The sequence below is a fragment of the Macaca fascicularis genome, chromosome 4 (assembly GCF_037993035.2).
Source record: "Macaca fascicularis isolate 582-1 chromosome 4, T2T-MFA8v1.1".
NCBI lineage: Eukaryota > Metazoa > Chordata > Mammalia > Primates > Cercopithecidae > Macaca > Macaca fascicularis.
Window position 1 is genome coordinate 30,970,160 of NC_088378.1, and position 20,120 is coordinate 30,990,279.

At 34.9% G+C, this 20,120-nt stretch overlaps 1 long non-coding RNA gene across 2 annotated transcripts in view; it reads right to left on the bottom strand.

The window, feature by feature from the left end:
• Window positions 1–20,120, bottom strand: part of LOC107129410 (uncharacterized) — a 67,596-nt gene that overhangs the window by 13,165 nt on the left and 34,311 nt on the right. For both annotated transcript variants that reach the window (XR_010586073.2, XR_012433422.1), the window contains exons 3-4: window positions 11,709–11,741; window positions 4,587–4,657 (exon numbers count right to left, since the gene is read on the bottom strand). This is a non-coding gene — a long non-coding RNA (uncharacterized lncRNA). The remainder of the gene's footprint in view (window positions 1–4,586; window positions 4,658–11,708; window positions 11,742–20,120) is intronic.

A 20,120-nucleotide genomic window follows, 5' to 3' on the forward strand; every position in this document is an offset into this window, starting at 1 on the left:
TCCAAAACAGAGGTGTCCATATTACAAGCTATTTGCAGGGTTAGGGCAATTCCAACCTTGAAGTAGACACGGCTGAGCCTCTACTCATGCCCCAACATGCTTCTTTGCTAGCGATACCCAAAGTCTTGATTGAGACTAACAGGTGCGACAGTACTTATTTAGTTGCTGTCTGCCTCATCTATGAGGCTAAAATGCTTTCTGATATCTTTAATACTGACATAATAGCTAATAATATAAGCAAACTGAAAGACTATCCCATTGTCCTTGCATGGTATTGGGTGGAATTTAGTGAGCCATACAGCCTGTCATCAAGATCTTTATACAAAAAAGGGCAAAAAGTTCTAAAAAGCAGATAATACAGAAATAAATTACTACTTTTCATGAGAAGTTTTATATTAAAAAATTTAAAGAACACTTTTATTTGAAATTTGGTAAAATTGCAATTAAAGATAAAATAAAACCAGATTAGAGCATGGAGAATATAATTTGTATACGCAGATGAAATTGCTTTATATTTAAAATAGTATGCTGAAAGCAAAGTGCCTTGAAGATTTCCTTTTGTTTAATCTAAACCAGTAGTTTTACAAGTGTTCTACAGAGAAGCTTCCAGAGTCACACAAATGTTTATAGAAATATAATTTCTAAACAAGTTTGGACTATTTTAAAAAGTAAAAAAATATATGATACAATATACAGTATATTTTAACACACTGGAGAGACTGTGATACTCATCTTAACTCCTAGGCTAACTTTTTGAGGATATTGGAATAAAGCTTCTTATGCCATCTCTACCTATATTTTGAAACTCTTACAAATGTGGTATTCACTTGGAAGTTTATACTTTATATCCTTCTTTTTAGGTGTATGCATATTCACTCTTGTAACAGTGGTTGAATGAAGGAAGCACCACGGAGCACCTCAATATTGTGCATCCAAAACAAATTATTCAAATCAGTGGACTGCTGAGACTTGATATTAGATAGTAACCATTACTTGTAAGGTCACATTTCAAATTTTTATTTTCATTAAGACAGCTTCATTGCTTTTGTGTGGTTGTAAGTTCTATAAATTGAAATTTGTACGATAAATTTATACATATATTTTATTGCTTCTCAAATAAATTGATATATACATTTTATTTATAAATCATATCCTTTACAAAATAAACTCACGCTAGTAAAATAAGCAGTAAGTTATCTTTCTTTGAACTTGCTCATAATTGTTAATAGTCTAAAGTACCATAATATTTTGAAAATATCATATATTATTAATTTGCCAAAAACAAATCTTATTCTGGCTCAATTTTTGTTTTGCTCTTCACTCATAAAAATTGTTCTATATGAGATCAGTATGGACCTCAACAAAATTAATCATTTTCATTGCATCACTATTCTCTCTGTTGAATACATTGTTCCCACCATCCCATTCAATAATATCTTGGACTTCAGTGGCAATGTGTTTTCTAGTTTAATCCTATCTCTCTGATCATTTGTTTCCTTCACTAACATCTGGGATATTTTTTCTCTGACCATTCATACATCAAATATTAATAGATGATATATGTGCCAGGAATTTACTCCTGCATTGATAAATGCATCTCTAAACCCACTTAATAGCATAAAACTACCATTTTATTTGACTTATGATTTGGAGCTAAGGTGTCCAAGAAGGGCTCAACTTGGTGATTCATCTTTAATCTTTGACATCAACTTGGATTGCTAGGGCAGCTGGGGAGCAACTTCTTAAAAGGTTTCTTCACTCACATGTATTGCACATAGGTGCTCTTTGTGTGCATTCTCCCCCATCTCTCTCTCTCTCTCTCATTCTCTCTCTCTCTCTCTCTCTCTCTCCCTCTGCTCCCCACTCCCCCTGCCCCCAACACCTTTCCCTGTGGTTTGGACTTCTCACCGCATTGAGTTAGTTGCAGTTCTTACATGGCAGCTGGCTTGCAAGAGACAGAAAGCAGAGGCTTTCAGGCTGCTGAAGGGTCTGGCACAACATCATCTCCTTCACATGCTGTTGTATTTTTGCCTCAGTGAGAGACTGTGTCCACTTTTATTCCCCTGAATTAGAATACCTTCCTTCTTCCCCTCCAGTTCATGTCTCTCCCTCTGTCTCTTCCTTTAGGAAGCATCCTGTGACTTCTTTCCAGATTAGCTTCATATCTTTAATGTGCCCTTCCCCGTCAGAACTTCAACACTATCTTTGTATATTATTATGTGTAATGAACATCTCTAGCTTTCTGACTGTTCCTCATTGAGCCCCTTACTATTAGTAACCCAATTTAATTTGAGAAATTGATAGTTTTTCAGAAACCTTTGGAGATATTAGCTACCTCCTACAAAAGAAGCTGTATTATTCAGTGTTTTCCAGAGAAATAGAACCAATAGGATGTATGTATATAAAAGGAAATTTATTTTAAGAAAATGGCTCACTTGACCATAGAGGCTTAGAGTCCAAAATCTACTGGAGCAGGCCTACAGGCTAGAGTTTCAGGGAAGAATTGCAGTCCAAGGGCAATCTTCCAACTGAAATCTCTTTAGCTCTGGGTAGGGGTCAGACTTTGTTCTGTGAAAGTCCTTCAACTGATGGGATGTGGCCCACCCATATTATGGAGATTAATTGTCTTTACTCAATATACACTGATTTTCATGTTAATCTCATACAAAACACTTCTTCAGTGAAATATTCAGAATAATGTTTGTCCAAATATCTGGGCACCTGGGCCCAGACAAGCGAACACATAAAATTAACCATGACAGAAGCCAAACAGACTTTTTCCTCACTTACTCAGTCACAGAATGGACCCTGATACAAGTTCAGCAAATCAGGTGCTTGTTTCTTAGTTGTTGAATCTTAAGCAATTGATGTAATGGTATCAGGAAAACAAGAGGTCATATTCATCACAGCAGCAGTAGTAGCAGTGGCATAGCTTCCATATTATACTTGGGGCATGAGTACTGATATAGATACTGTCACTGAGTCTTCAGTAGCTTCTTTGGTTGCTTCTAGCTGACAAACCTTCTTCAGTTGCATCTAGCTGGTCCTATAGCCTCCCATTGAGTCTGGAACCTCTAGATATATTCTCAATAAGATTCTTTGTATTTCTGGAGAGAAGCTGAGTTGCTTTCTGCTGGTTGGAACCAAGTTATGCTTAATGCTATGTTGTGCTAATTATGTGCAAGAGTTGCATTGAGGATAGACAAGTTAATAAATGAGAAGTATATGAAAATTCTTAATACAGTAGGGTGATCAGTCTATTATATAAATTTTTTTCTTCCTCCTACTTCTTTCCTTCTTCCTCTTTTTTCTCATTATTATTAATATCATTATAGGTATTATGATTGAACTTTCTATATATGTTTTGAACAAGAAATATGACTGCTGGCATGACACTCAGGACAACGCAGTCCCCAGCAGTGACCTATTTATCTCACTCTAGTAAGAATAAAGTATTGAGACTTTAAGGGACTTAGGTCATTAACACAATAAGCTATCCAGTTTAGTGCCGAACTCTTTAAACTACACTACATTTCACTACATACTTGAAATATTTTGGTTATCTATAGAAAAGAATCTTAGTAGCATGGAAATTGGAGATGAAAAAAATCTAAGTTGATTTTTCAGGACTACAAACGAAAGTTTATTCAAATTAGAAGTTAGAGAGAAAGTCCAAGTTCCCTGACATTTCCAGCAGTAATTCCCATAAAACACTACTAATGGATACAGCATTTATTTGGGGGGGAGGTGTTGAAAATGTTCTAGAAATAGATTGAACTGATGGTTGTACATATGCTGCATACTATTTAATGAATATTCTATATACTACTATATATAGTGAATATACTGTGTACTAGTTAAATTATATATGGTAAAAGCATGAATTTTTTGGTAAGTGAATTATATCTCAATAAAAAGGATTTTTTAAAAGCAATTAACCATGCTGTAAGTATCTAACTAGAGATTCAGGTTATGGGTCTTTATTTTTAAGAAATTCACTCTTTTATCACACAGCTAGAACTCCTGTTTCTGGAGGAAATTTCAAAATTACTGTTATTATTTATTGGGCAGTTTCTAAACCTGTCAACTTGTGTATTTACTTTAAATGAAAACTTTATCATTTCAATTTCAGGTAAAGTCTAGTTGTGGAATTCAGTCACTCCTAATGGACACATATTTTATCATATTTAGAGCTTTATCTGGCAGCTACTTAGTAAAGCAGGGAGATGGACTGATTCCAACAATCCTTGAAGTTGTACGGTGCGCCAAAGCATCCAAATACAGAAATAAGTCTATGATCCCTTTCCATTTGTTCATCGTAGCTGAAACTCTCAGCCATGCTTAGGAGTCATCACATCTAAACATGTTTAAGACAGGGCATTCATCGTTCTTCTGTTCTATTCCCAGCATGTCACTGGGGACAAATAAGGGGCACACGATGGTGATATTGTTGGCTACAAATTCCACATAAGGAACACACCGTTTACATATTGTTTGCCTGTATTGCATTATTTGGTAGAGAAACAGAGATGGAAATATTTCAGTCCTCAAATATACGTAAGAAGAAATATTTTACAATACTTCACCTGCTTCCATTCAAGGAGCCTGATGTAGCTCTCAAGACAGCTCTTTAGTTGAGAATACGTCTGTAGTCTCTCTGCCACATAAGGAGAAGAAAAGAGAGGAGGAGGAGGAGGAGAGGGAGAAGGAAAAGAAGAAACAGTTTTTAAAACTGGCGACATACCAAGATTCATGCTCAGCATTCCACTGCATAAAATGAGAATGGGCTATTTTATCCTGTGAGAGTCTCTCTCTCTCTCTCTCTCTCCTCCCCCCACCCCTTCTCTTCTCCCACCCCCATATAAGCAATCTACTTATCATTGTGCCCAGACTTGATTAGATTTATAGTTTGTTTATCTGAGAGCTCAATGCTTTATTGCATCCAGAAGCCAAAATACGTGCACCTCCACAACCCGGCTGAATAAAACAAACTCATTTTGATCTTTGTGTACAAAGCCATCAGCACTGGTTCAAAGTGTAGCGCAGCCAGTTCTGGTCGGCAGATGCAGAGTTGAGCTCTTCTCTGGGCCCTTGGTTTCAATTAGGCTGTCTGCCAAGCGGCCCATGTGCCTCTGTGTGCTGAAACATTTCTTTGAGGCAGCTTTTTTAAATTAGGAAATAAAGACTTCCCATGTGATTTGCTATATATACAATTTATGACAATTGATTTTTATAGTTAAAATACATACATTTTTAACGTATTTCTCTTTCTGCAAAATAGTGGCTTTCTAACAAGGGAAGAAAATTAGCTAAATGTAAATACTGCATTTCATTTATTCTTCCTACTCTAAAATTTACTCAAATATACATTAAGATGATACTAAAGACCACTGGGTTTCCAAAATAAATTACTTCTTTGTCTTAAAAGAAGAAAAAAGACAGTGGAATACAAGTAAGTATTCTAACTTCTAGGAACTATAAATATGGAAGAAATAAATATGAGCGAAAAAGAAGCTATATATAATTACTCGAGCTTGGCCAGTTCCTCAATCAGGATAGATGATGTTTTTCTTACTTTTGCTACCATTTGGGCCTTTTACCTCCTGAACTTTCAAACACCACCTTGTGACTTGGCAGTAGATAGAATACATTCCAAAAGTCAACTTCCAATTTCTAGCTGATTCCTTGTGGAAGTGTGAGTTAAATGCACAGCAAATATTTGTGCTTCACATCTCCAATAGACACATCTTATGTAAATATAATTCTCAGCAAAGACTGCCTCACTTGGCAAAAATCTATTGAAAGCACTTATCTACTTGTCCCAAGCTATTGATAATGGCCCTTCTGTTGCTACTTAGACAATAAGGCAACCAAGTCCTCTGAGGCCTGCGTGGACAGGAAATATTCCATAGGATGTCCAGACTCTGTGAAAACCAGAAAATCATTACGGCTTGTAGTCTTTTGAAAGCATTCAGGTCAGCTTTGAAGAAGCTCCCATACAGGCCTAGATCCCTCTCCTAAAGTGAATTCGAGGTCATTTCAACTATAAAGACCTGAACCTACACATCACTCCATCACTAAGCAGATGATAGTCACTACCGGTGTGAAGCCAAATTGAAAATAACTGGCCACCAGCACTAGCAACTGAATGGTAACCAGCTGTCAGTGGTGGCTTTGACAAGGCACCATACAATGCTAGACCACTCACACAATAAGGACACCTAAGTGTGGTAAAAATTGTTTTTTATTGAGAATACATAGTATTCAAATAGCTGTTTCTTTTTTTTAACTTTTAAGTTCAAGGATATAAGTGCAGGTTTGTTATATAGGTAAACTTGAATCATAGTGATTTGTTGTGCAGATTGTTTCATCACTCAGATATTAAGCCTAGTACCCATGAGTTATTTTTCCTAATTCCCCTCCCTCCTCCCCACCTCCAGCCTCCGATAGGCCCCAGTGTGTGTTGTTCCCTTCTATGTGTCCATGTGTTCTCATCACTTAGCTCCCACTTATAAGTGAGAACATGTGGTATTTGGTTTTCTGTTCCTGTGTTAGTTCACTAAGAATAATGGCCTCCAGCTCCACCCATGTCCCTGCAAAGGATATGATCCTGTTCCTTTTTATGGCTGCATAGTATTCTGTGTTGTATATGTACCACATTTTCTTTATCCAGTCTATCCTTAATGGGCATTTAGGTTGATTCTATGTCTTTGCTATTGTGCTATTGTAAATAGTGCTGCAATAAATATACATATACAGGTGTCTTTATAATAGAATGATTCAAATAGCCATTTCTTAATACTATTATAAGTCTATGTCCTTATTCTCTTGTTATAAGGGGAAAAGTGAATAAATCTATAAAAAATAATCAGTTTGGGGTAGAATAATTTCAATATAAGACGACACCAACTACAGGTGACTCTCCATAGATTTGGGGCACAATCTCAAGTACTTTTCTCAGATTTTTTTACAGGAACATTTTCCAGTGAACTACATCTTGTGAGTAGGCATTTTGAGAAACTCAAGAACCCCATTAAACACAGAAAGACTAAATTTACTAAATGGTGCTCAAGTAAACGGAAAAGATCAGTGCAAATATTAAGTATAGTCTGCTTGTCCTCAAAAAGAATTTGACTTTTTATCTTGTCCACCAAAATACCATTCACACACACATACATACAAACATCCACACTCATATCCATGAAAGTGGAAGAACTGGTCTAGAAATTAAAGAATAATGGTAACTTATCTATCTATGGTCCTGTAAACATGGAAGACTCACTCACTTGTGTATCATGCTTCCGCAGGCGTTAAAATCCAGCAGCTAACAAACTCTATGTCAAACAAATATCTCAGTCTTCTGGGATTCAACCTGCTGCTCTTACCCTCACAAATCATATTCCTAGATTCTGGCCTCAAACCCATTAACATTTTAATTTTGGTGGGCCCATTCAGAATCATCTCAGTGGCTGATGGTATATTGACTTTTCATTCAGCACTTAGCTTTGTTCACTTTTCTGATTTAGTGTCTACTGCAGCTTTAGGTGAGAGTCTTTCCTTAAGCTATAGCCTGTAGAACCCTGGTGGCTCTAGGTGAGCACCTATATGATACAGTAGGCTCTGGAAACATGTAAGCAAGCAAACAAATTTTTAAAAGATAAAAGAAAATGTTTTTTAAATTTTGACCCACTATTGCCTGTGTTGTCATGACATTGCTATAAAACTTGATTTTTTTTTTTTTTTTTTTTTTTTTTTTTTTTTTTTGAGACGGATTCTTGCTCTGTCCCCCAGGCTAGAATGCAGTGGTGCAATCTCAGCTCACTGCAAGCTCCGCCTCCCGGGCTCACACCATTCTCCTGCCTCAGCCTCCTGAGTAGCTGGGACTACAGGCACCCACCACCACGCCCAGCTAATTTTTTTGTATTTTTAGTAGAGACAGGGTTTCACCATGTTAGCCAGGATGGTCTCTATCTCCTGACCTCCACCTGCCTCGGCCTCCCAAAGTGCTGGGATTATAGGTGTGAGCCACCATGCCCAACCATAATCTATATTATTAATCTTTCAAAGAAGATGTTCCTAGGTGATTTAGGTAATTGGATTCTACAAGCTAATCACAGAAATCAAGTGTTGGCCAGGTTTTTCTGGTTCAGATCATTACTGAGCATAACCCAAAATCAAGTGTTATTTGGAATCAGTTTTTGCTGGTACAGCAATGAGAAAAATACTAGGTGCTATGAACCTGTAAAATGCTTCCCTTAAGCTACGGGGTAGTAAGTTGAGAAATGGAACCTGAAGTCCTCAATACTTTCCTGACCCAGTCAAGTCTAAGCGAAATATAAAAATAAGAACACCAGTTAAAGGAATGACCTTTTATCACCTGCTATTTCTTTGGCCCCAAATACCAACATAGAACCAGAATTTAGCTGGTGTCTTGGGCTGAACTACGTGGAATTACACATCGGGCCATAGCCTAGAATCAGTGCTCCAGCTATTCATGTGCCTTTCAGCAACTGCCAAGGTCATACCTCTGTCTCTTAGTATAGGAAATTTAATCCAAGGAATAGCAAACAAGCTTGGTCAGGATGTAGCAATTCACTAGCAAGAAAGGTCACAAGCCTGTTTTCCAACAGCCACACTGGTAGAAGACAGATCTTGTAATAAAGAAGAGCCAAATAGAGGACTTTCCCCTTGTGAAGCAAGTATCCATGTCCTGGGTTCATCCATTCCTGCAGTCCACATCTTTTGTTGAAGTAGATTGGAAGTATCTTAAGCACCTGATCAAGGACAATATTGAGGAACTGTTGGTGATGTTAATGTTGGAGACAACTGAAGTTAGTTATGGGGACTTGTTCAGGTATAGAGACTGTCATTAATCTGGAATTGCTCAGCAACTGTAATAGCAGCAGGGAAGCCTCTATCTTTTATAGACTACATTAGCCATAGAGGAATCCTCTACCTGATTCATAAGAATTTCTGGATCCCCTGAAAGTCTCTTCTGAGAGACCTTAAAGGAAGATAAGGAGCTTTGATATATTACCTAAGAATGGAAAGCAAAATGAGTCACCAAAGAAGTATGTGGATTCACAAATGGAAAGTCAAACTTTTACCTATAAAAATCTCTTTGTGTGGACAAGACAACATCAAAGCCCAATGAAACTTAGTTGGTTATTTCTCACTGTTGTGTGAAAAGAGCATTATATTAAATAATATCAGCAAATAAAAAATAAATATTTAACTTGGCTGCGAAGGCTAAACAAACATGATATCACTAATAATGAATTTAAGGAACAATATGGTGGCAATTTGTAAACAAGAGTGAAATAATTAAAAATAACAAAGTCTTGACTATCCAGATATTTTAGAAAATTATCAATTAGTAGAATTTTCCATATAGGTGAGTTGTATCTCTTTCAGAATCCAAAAATATTTCATTTTGATCATTATCTTTAAAAATACTTTTTGAATTATTTGTGTAATTCCTCGCTTTTTTAAATAGAGTTCTCTCACATGATGCAATCTTTTATTTTAATTTACTTTACCTAGAAACAACATAAAATTCTCCTTTATTCTCACCAATATAACATGACTACTTAAAAAAATTAACAGCACACATAGTAATACTATGTTCCAGGCATTGTTCTTAGTATTTAATATATACAAGATCTCATGTAAAAAAACAAATCCTTACAACAGCCATTGGAAGAAAACACTCCATCCTTGTTTGTCAGATGAGTAAACAGAAAGACATAAGTTTCATAATTTGCTCAAGGTAAGGCAACTGAAAAGCAACAAACCTGGAAACAGAACTCAGGAAATGTGGCTCCAGATCTGTGCGTATGGCTGCTGTGCTCTGCCAGTGCTGCTGCTGTTTCATCCCAATATTTATTGGCAAATAAGCTTCTTTTACATCATGATAACCAATCATATGTCCATGTGGAATCCATACTCATTATTTACTTAACACTGTTAACATTAGCCCTTGTTTTTATATAGTTTTCAAAATTATCACATAAATGATTACATCATGTTCCACTGAGATGATGCACTGTCTTTTAGTAACTCTCTCTTCACTATGAAACACTTGGATTTCTTCAGTTGTTTGGATATCACTTATATTTGTTTTAAATGTTTTTAGGTCAAATTTCATGAACTCATTGGCCTAAAAAGTAGGAATGTCTGATTGGGAAAGTATTTTATTCCCTGCAACATCACTAAAGAAATACAAATTATAATTATTTAACTTATCCTTGTAGACTCAAAGCCTGTACAAAAAATTTTCAATTATTTAACTGTGATGTACTACAATGCTGCCTTAGAAACTAGCTGAAAGGTGCAGCCTATTTTTAGAAAATGAACAAAGACAAAGCCGCTCTTTCAGTTATGTCTGTTTCGTACAGGTTCATTTTGAGTCCTTTCTTTTGCTACAAAGCTAACAGGCCTCACTTCTTTTTTCAGAGTATATATATCTTCCCTAGTTTGAATTTATTGCAGTTCTAATGTTGTTATATTTGTGCAAACAATGAATAAATAATATCTGAGTGGGCAGTGCCCTTTCATGAATGAAACGCATGGTTTTTGCCATACCTGCTTTACCTGCTAATAACTCTTTAATACACTTGCCTCCTTTGTTTCACATAGGTGAGGGCATCAGGCAGCAAATCTATCCAAAGTTGAACTACTGTAGTATTTTAGTAATGAGAGAATAGATGAATGTCATTGAAGTGGGGAAAGATAAGAGAGTGAATTCCTTGAGATCCATAACTGACAAACAAAATATATTAAAATGTATGAGTAAAAACCCATGACCAAAGATGTATTCTTTTTAGGAATTTATAATTTGACTTTTGTTTGCTACCTACACTTAACTTCATAAGCTAATGTGTAATGATACCATAGTAATTGATAATAATGGTAACAACAACTATGTACTTTTAATATTTATTATTGACATCCATTGTATGCCAGAACTGTACAATGTGATGATGTAGGCATATCAGAGATGTATATGATGTGATACTTGCTTTTAAAAATTCAAATCCATTTGAAGTACCCATATAAAGCCATTAGAAAGTAATGTAGGAGAGTCTACAAATGCCAAGTAATAAGCAGCACTGGAGTGGGTTTCCAATAAGAAGGCTTGGTATTACCAAATGTGTTTGTTAGTAATTACATATTTATATTGAAATGTGACTCTGTACATTTCATCAGGTACCATGGATCCTGTCTTTAAGATAAACAAGCCAACAAACAAAACACTGAAGTGTTTTTCAACTGTGCAGAAAAGATACAATCAGAAAAGAAAAAAAAGAAAAAAGAAAAAAATACCCACAATTCTCTGAGATCCCTACAGATTGTGAAGATCTTGGCTGTGATGGATTGCGTTAGAATGTGGGAAGAGAAATACCATGCATTGTTCTGCAGCATTTTTCTTGTAACTGCCCCTTTGCCATTTCTTTAATGTTTGTCTTATATTAATAGTGACTGATATGTAATAATCAACAGACTTGTGCTGTAAATCCAAAGAGAAAACTGCAAAGAATTTAAAGATTTGGCCTCATATATAATTCTGCCAGATAAATGGAAAAGAGCCAAAAAAATGAAATAAAAGTAAAGGAATACTGTAGTTAAATTTTATGCATTATGACTTTATGTAGTATTTTGGCTGAAAGAAGTATGAAAATGTACACAAAAAAATACACAGAACTTACCTGTCAGCATGTGTGAATTACTGGCAAGTGCCACTGAGAAGCAAAAGAAAAACAACATAAGTTATTATAATCACTGTCATCATCAAGATTCATGTGTTAAGTTCACATATTTTCATTGCATTGGGTTAGATGTGTTAAAACTAAATTAAATAGGCATGGTCCCTGTCCTATAGGAACTTATGATTTAAGACAGACTACAACCAAGACAAATGTAAGAGAAGCATAGACAAGTATATGCACCTCAAAGAAAGACATAAATTGAGTGAATGAAAAAATAAATAAACTAAATCCTTTCTATTGTTTATAAGTTGTAAGTTGAAAAAAAGGGAAATGGCATGTCCCTGGCATGTTCTGAATTTGGAGTTCAAACATCAGTTGGTCTCAAAGAAATGATTTTAAGGATATATTGCTCCAATAATGGTAGAAAATGATCTCAGCAAATTACACAATTAGAAAGCTAGAACATACGAGATTCTGAACCAAGATTTTGAAAGCATGACTTTGCTCACGGAAAGTTTGTTAAATAAGGATTTCATATATCATTGTCTCATATTTTAGCATGTAGAATGACTCTGGATTACTTCAAAGAAAGAAGTAATGTGATGAAAACGATTGGATAGAGAACAAAACATAACCCCATTTATGAAATAAACTTTGAAATGCCACCCATTTTCCCTTTCAGAATTGTGGTGGCATTTTTAAAAATTTATGTTATTTTGGAGATCACATTCTAATTATGCTTTTCTCTTTAGTCTTGTAATAATCTTCATTCAAAATCCATACTATTCTGATCTGACCAAAAAAAATTAGAAAAGATAATTTGTAATAATTAAAATTGCAATAGTCCTGAAATTAGTTCCTTATGTATTTAAAATTTCTTCACTAAGAAAGAGAGGGCTAAGTTTGTAAGATACAAGCTTTCATGATTCAATCTCCATGATTCAATTATTTTAAAAAATAGAAACTGCGCAATCAATATGATTCATTAATAACTTTGCAAAGTAAAAAGTTGTTGTAGTAGTTGCACACTTTTATAATTTTAAAAAACACCCTTGGTGTTATTCAGTGTTTCTTACTGAAACCCATTTCTGGGTTGTTTATTTTTTAATTTGTTCTTCATTGCCTGCTTTGCAATGGAACATGTGTTTGCAATTGCATTTAGCAAAATTCACCATCTTAACATTGTATACCAAAGTCATTGTGCCTTCCTGGCACGAAACAGCCAGTATTCAAACACTTTTCTAATGTTTGGGATTTCTGTCTCAATTGACAAAATTGAAAAATATGTATTAGCCAAGCAAAACCACTATCTTGGAGCCATATTGAAAATTACTCCAACCTGTCAAAGCCAATTGAAATTCCCTGCCCAGCCCAACTTCCAACTTCACTTTGTATGTGAAATGGGAAAAGTTGGATTTGATTATAACCACGTGGAGAAGGAATCAAGAAATCACATATATCTCATATTGCTAATACTATAAATAATGTTATTTTCAAAGAATTTTATCTACCTTTTTTCATCATTTATCCTGTTTCACCTGTTCTGAATAAGTCACTTGTTTGTGATACCTCTACATGAGCAGTTTGCTTAGCAGCGAGTTATAGAACACATTTCAAAAGTCCCACCTGGGTCACATCATTTTTACCCTGGAGATGACACAATTCTCAAGGAAAAGACCTAAGATCTGTCTCTAATGCAGGTCCAGTAATTTAGGGACCTATGTTAACCTATTATTTATTACTTTATTATACCATATCCCCACTGCAGTTATCTTCTAAATATGGTGCCCAGTAGCTATTAATCCAATTCTAACAAAAAGTCATGATTCTGGCTTTAAAGTTTACTATAGAAGTAAATTTGGTTCTTCAAGATGAAACACAACTTTATTTTACACAAGAACAAGCCTTGATACAGAATGCAGCTGGGATAACAGAAGGCTGTACACAAGATGAGGAGCATGATGAAAATATGACCCTGCTCCCAGTCAATGCTGGGCAATACAAACTGCTTAAAAGTTGGAACCCATAACATCCGTGGTAAAACTTAGGATAACAACAAAAGACACAATAATGGCAGCTATGGGGGAAAACCAAGGCAAGTCACTTGGAATATATAATATGATTTCCATCTATAAAATTACTCCTGAGCCCATTTTGTTTAACATTTATGAACATTATGAAAAGCAGAAAGCAAAAATATGTCCAAAGAAGTCTAAAACATAAATACTTTTAAGCTTTGTATTACATCTCATTTCAAGGTTATTTATCGATGAGATATCACAGAATTTTTATAAGGCTTTGATGCAATTATTTCTCATTTTAGGTGGAGTAATAAAGACTATGGGGGAATAAACGGCAAGTTCAAGATTGGCCCATTATTGTCAAGGAAAGAAATGAATCAGAATGTAACTATCAGGCGCTAAAATGATTCAAGAATTTCAACTGTTTAAGGTAAGTGAAGTATTTTATTGGAGATACTTAGACTTCTCATCATTTATACTTGCTTATGCATGAAATATAAATTTAAGGGAGAAAGCTGCCTGTAAAATTTCATAGGCTCTCTCTTGCCCTGACACAGCAATCATGGAAGCACTTGTTATGGAAGTGCCACATGATTGAATTAGCCTGGGGTTCTGAGCTCCCACATGGAAGACAGCTGCCTTGGAAAGTTGCCTGTACCCTCAACAGACCTTGAGAGAGAAAATAAATAAACTGTCATGTATTAAGCCACTGGGATTTGGTGGTGTTTGTTTCCAAATCACACTGTAACCTATCTTGACTGATATGCCAACCACTAAAAAGCTGTTAATATATTTATATTTAACCATCCAGTGTTATTTTCTATGTATAAATGCATATAGAAATTTGAATTTTGCTACACATGCTGTTTTTGTAACACTTTATTTACCAAATAATGTATCATGAATATTTTTTCATTGTTAAATCTTTTTCTAAGCAATTATTTTTAATAGTCATACAGTATTAAAGTTCTGTCATATTTAATCTAACCCTTCACTAATACTGGACAATTTTGCTAAATAGTGCTATACTGGCTTGCTGACTAACCTATTCCATGTCTTTATGCAAATTTCCAATTACTTTATTAAGAGCTACAAAATAAAAATGTTGCATCAGATTGATTTATATTTTAAAGGCTTTTGACTTACATTGCCCAATTACCCTTTGAAAAATTACACCAATTTGTAACTTTTCTGGGACTGTATAATACATCATCATCACCACACTGTTGGCCCTGAAAATTATAGTTTCTTAAAACTGAAAATTTGATATATAGAAACTATGTCATTTATTGTTTGATTTGCAGGCGAAGTTACTAGACATAGCTGGTTTCACAGAGATCTTGAATTCAGGTCTTTCCTGTAAGAGTGAAGAATTTTATGTTGTATTTGTGACTCCATATACCTTTGGCCTCATTCTGAAAATGTTATTACACAGTATTTCATTGTCATTATTGTATAAAGGCCCTGCAGGTTCACTTTGATATTCAGGATAACTTTTAAATTCCAACCTTCGAATTTGTTATTTCTTTACATATATATAATTAATTAATAGTCTTATTCATTCATAATTTGAGGCATCGATTTGCATAATTCAGCTTTTTAAACTGAATTTAACACTTAATAAATATTATTTGTGTATCAATATACACCCATTGTTTAAAAAGTTCCAGTTTCAGGATCATGGATGAGGTGGACTGGTGAATTTGGCAGTCAGTATCTATTACTGACAATTAGAGCTCAAGAGGTAAATTGGATTGCACTGAAAATGCCCCCATTCCATCCTTCGATATTGGGAGTGCAGGTGAGGTAAGGGATGACTTTTTGTTTTGCCTCTTGCTTCTGGCGTAAGGACAGATATAGAGCCTCACTCCAACATCTAGTCCCTCACTTCAAGATCACTTGCCGGGGAGGTGTGGGTGGCAGCTTCCTGTTTTCTGGATCACAGTTCCAGGGATGTGTTCTTGAACTTGACAGTTTTCTAGTGGTATTCATCTGAGTGTTCACTTTCCTAAGTAGGAAAAGGTAGCAGCAACCTGGCAGACCTACTTGGCTGTGTAATTCTGGGAATCATTCCTGGGGAATTGGCCCAGGGCCTACTCCTCCTGTCTTTCCAGCCATAGGTTGGAAAATCCATTTCCAGGATTTTAAATTACCTATGTCAAATGTCTTTCTGCTTAAAATAGCTAGAACAAACTCTATTTCCTACAACCGAACCTCTCACTGATATAAGTAATTGTGAGACTTATTCCCTTTTTGCATCTTATAAAATCTGATATATAGAGATGTTTAAAGTAATGCAATTAATTATATTAGATTATCTATACTTTATTTTGTCTACTTGCTTTTAAAAGGCAAGAAAGTTGTATTAAATCTCTCATTTATAATTGTATTCTTCTCATTTCCCCTTGTTTGTAATTTTTTTCATATCAACTTTGATATTCTACTTGGTTTATGAAAATGTTATTTAGTAAAACTTCATCATGTATAATATCCTTCACCTGCTAAACAAAATAACCACATCGTCCAGTTTAACGCTTTTCTTTTTCCTTGGATTCTTTCTTGCCTGATATTAATGTTGTAACTTGGAGCTTTATTTTGTTTGCATTTATCTAATATAAATTTGCTCATTTTTATCTTTAACCCTTATAATTTACTTTGGCTTTATGCATGCAGAAATTCATTTACAAGGAAGAAATGTTCTGTTGTTGTTGTTTTAAATCTGGGGAGAGGTAATAATGTACTTAAATAGTCAAACTAAAAACATAGTCAAATTAGAAAGAGTTAAAATAAAAATAGCTAAAATAAAAGACATAGATACACAGGAATTTAGAGCGAGTTCAACTCCACAACTAGTTCAACTATTACTCAACCTTAGTAACATCAAACTTACCTTACACAGATTGGCTTAAATAATTTTTAAAAGGTAGTATTATCAGCATGTAAGTTTTGCCTATGCCATCGTATGAAAACCTAACTCTGCCTTAAGACACAACTCCACTGTAGACTAGAACATGGCTCTAGATGCTGGCCATACATAGTGAGCAAAAATAATCATGGCTCATGATAGGTAACCTTCCACAGAGACAAAAATTTTTCATATCAATGCTGCTTCATAATACTAACTTTATGAAGACATTTTAAGCAACATTTAAGGATATAAATTTTCTTTAGAAATCAATGGCTTGTGTAATTCTGATGTGAATAACTCAAATGAACAGAAAATTGTATAAACATAAAATACCTAGAAGGCTAAGTTTGCACATATGAAGGCAATGACAACTGCAGATCAACTCAGTCCTGCCTTCGTCAGAGCACATTTCTGTTGACATCTATTTAAGGCATCCCAGTTTCAGAAACAAACATGATAAAACACATTATAGCCAAGAAAATGTGTAAATACATTGGATAGTTGTTTAATTGATGGCAAATAGCTCATTTCATAAAAATCAATCCTTTTTAAGGAATGCTTTGTTTTCATTAGGAATTCTTGGATAAAAAGAGCGCTTTAAGAAATGTTTTAAGGTACATACTGATCTGAGAAAACACACAGGTATAAAGGTAGAAGTGGCATAGGAAAGTAGCATTTACAGAATGTTGCCTTAACACACCTGAAATCTGCTTCAGTTTGCCACGTTACTATTATAATTACTGTCCTTGTAGTCACTTTGAGATTAATCATGTCAGGCCTTCTGCTATTATATTATCTATGGCAGAAGAGTGAAAAATATATTGAAAAGGAAGTAGGCCATATTATTTTTAGTTTTCTATTGCTGCATAACAAATTAACACCAATTTAGTGTCTCAAGACAACATGCTCTCACTATCTCACAGTATCTGTAGTTCAAAATTCCAGTCATAGTGTAGCTGCTCAGTGTTGAACATGGATACAACCAACGTGTTGGCTAAGGCTGCATTTGCATCTGGAGCTTGGGGTCATCTTTCAAGCTCATTTGAGGTGTGGGCAGAATTAAGTCTCTTTCAACTGTACAGCTGAGTTCCTCATTTTCTTGCTGGCTGTTGGCTGGGACTGCTCTCCGTTTCCAGAGGCCACCCTCTGGTTCTAGCATTGTGGCTCTGTCACAACATGGCAGCTTCTTCAAAGCCAGCAATAAGACCTCCCTCCAGTCTGTTACAACAGTTTTATATAGCACAGCCTGGTAGAAGGAGTCATAGCCCATCATATCCAGGGTTCCAGCCCACATTCCTGGTGAGGGAATCAGCAGCGCATGTACACCAAGTGGGGATACAAGAGCCATCTTAGATTTTGGCCGGCCACACAGACCAGGTAAAAAGAACACTTGGATAAAAAGAAAATCTGCAAGCAGGCTTAATATCAGGTTGAAAGCATGGCTTATTGTCATCTGTGTGTCATATGAATGCATAGAAGACAAAGTTTCTGTCCTAAAGAACAAGAATTGATCTTTAGCAAAAATAAAAATAGATATAAAACAACTAAGGAAAAATAAACAAAGGCTTCAAGCAGTTTAAAGTAAAACTTAGCTGCAATCTAACACAATAGAATATTTTTCCCCCTACAATCAGGAATGACTGTTTGAACATTGTGATTTAATATTTTTGAAGCAAAATTGTGATATTTGTAATTTTAAATATACTGTATAATAATAAAATAAATAGTTGCTATAGTGTTGTAGTTACTGCTCAATAAATCTAATTTTCTTACTCTGACCTTCCTGCTTCTTTCTTTAAAGTGAAACATTAAAAGCTGCTACCCTGCCGCCTATATCACTACATAGCATTTTAAATAAAACCCTAAAGGTTAAAGGTCACTCCTGCTATTAAACCACACTGCAAAGCCCTTTTCAATGACACAGTCTTATTAATTATCCAGGTATTTTTCTGGATAATTATGAATGTTTAATACTCAATTTTTTCTAACTTCCAAATATATGGAAGTATGTTCTACAGTATGATTTGTTTTAGATTTTTCTATATACTCTATTCTCTAAAACCATACTAGTGAAATATTTTTTAAAGCTTAAAGAAATTCCCTGTGTATGACACTATAGTGTTAGTATATCAAATAACTTCTGCTTTTATTGAAAAGAAAATTAAAACACAGAAATATAGAGTAATATAAAACTAAACATGTGCACAAACTTCCACAAGAAAGGATATAAAGCAAAATATAATCTGTATGTATAACATAGTGTGTGTTATATTTCTGTTTCTTTGGCCACCCCGTGACAGATGTTAACAGGGATATTGCTGTGAAATATAAAATAGTATAAAACAAAATTATTCATATTTTCAATCTATGATTAACTTACTGCATGCAGAATGCAGAAACTAAACTACGTATATTATTGAACTAAGCACAGAAAAGATTGTGACTAATCTGAGAGGTTTATAATATAGTATTAACGAGCTCTATATCAGGGACAAACTGTTCCAATGTCCAGTTGCATAGCTCCTAATAATGGCACCAGTATCAGGACCAGAAAAACTGATGGAAAGACTATTCTTTCTTTGAGCAGAGTTTTGTCTAGGATGTAGCCTTATAAATACTTGTCTTATGAATATAGAATATAATTGGTTTTAACTGGTAAGCTGGGAATCAGATTGATGTCTTTTTTTAAAGTTAATTTTTTAAAAGCCAATTCCCATTTCCACTCAGCCTCATTCTGCATTCGTGCAAATCCAAGTGATCGAGAAGATGTCCACTGGCAGCCTAAGACTTATCCTTCTAGATAATCTATCTTAATATTAAGAAATTTTCTCTCAATAAGCAGGTACTGATAGTAGAAACATTGTCCTATCTGCCCCTTTGGATAGCATGCCTTATTTGCTATCACAAAACAGAAGCCCAACTCAAGATATCAAGAAATCTTTCCTTAACTAGAAAATCCAGAGATGAGACCATATTCAATCTTCTCTTTCATTCTACCTTGAGGATGCACCTCCACCACTCAACATGTATTGTTTTTATCACATCACAGATGACCTTCACATTGTAAACCAATCATCAGACAGTAGGATTTATATAATCTCACCTATCAGGACCAGCACCATTTGTCATGGTTGATCAGTCACTAGAGCTTGAAACACTTTCTTTGCTTGTCTTCCTGGATAACTGTGCACTAGATTGTTTTTGTTTATGTTTTTCAAAATATTCAGATTATTTAATACTTTTTTAAAAATTATCTCAATGTTACCCATGTCCTTTAGAATAAAACAATGAGCTGTCAAGACCTCCATACTGTCCTTCCATCTTTCTCATTCCCCATATTCTCTCTCCACTCATTTTGTGTCAGCCACATTGAATGTCTTACTCCACTTCAAGACATGTGTATTTGCTATTTCCTCTGCCAAGACTTCTTCCCCCAGATATCTAAATGACTTCTTTCCTCACTTCATTGAAGTCTGCTCTAAT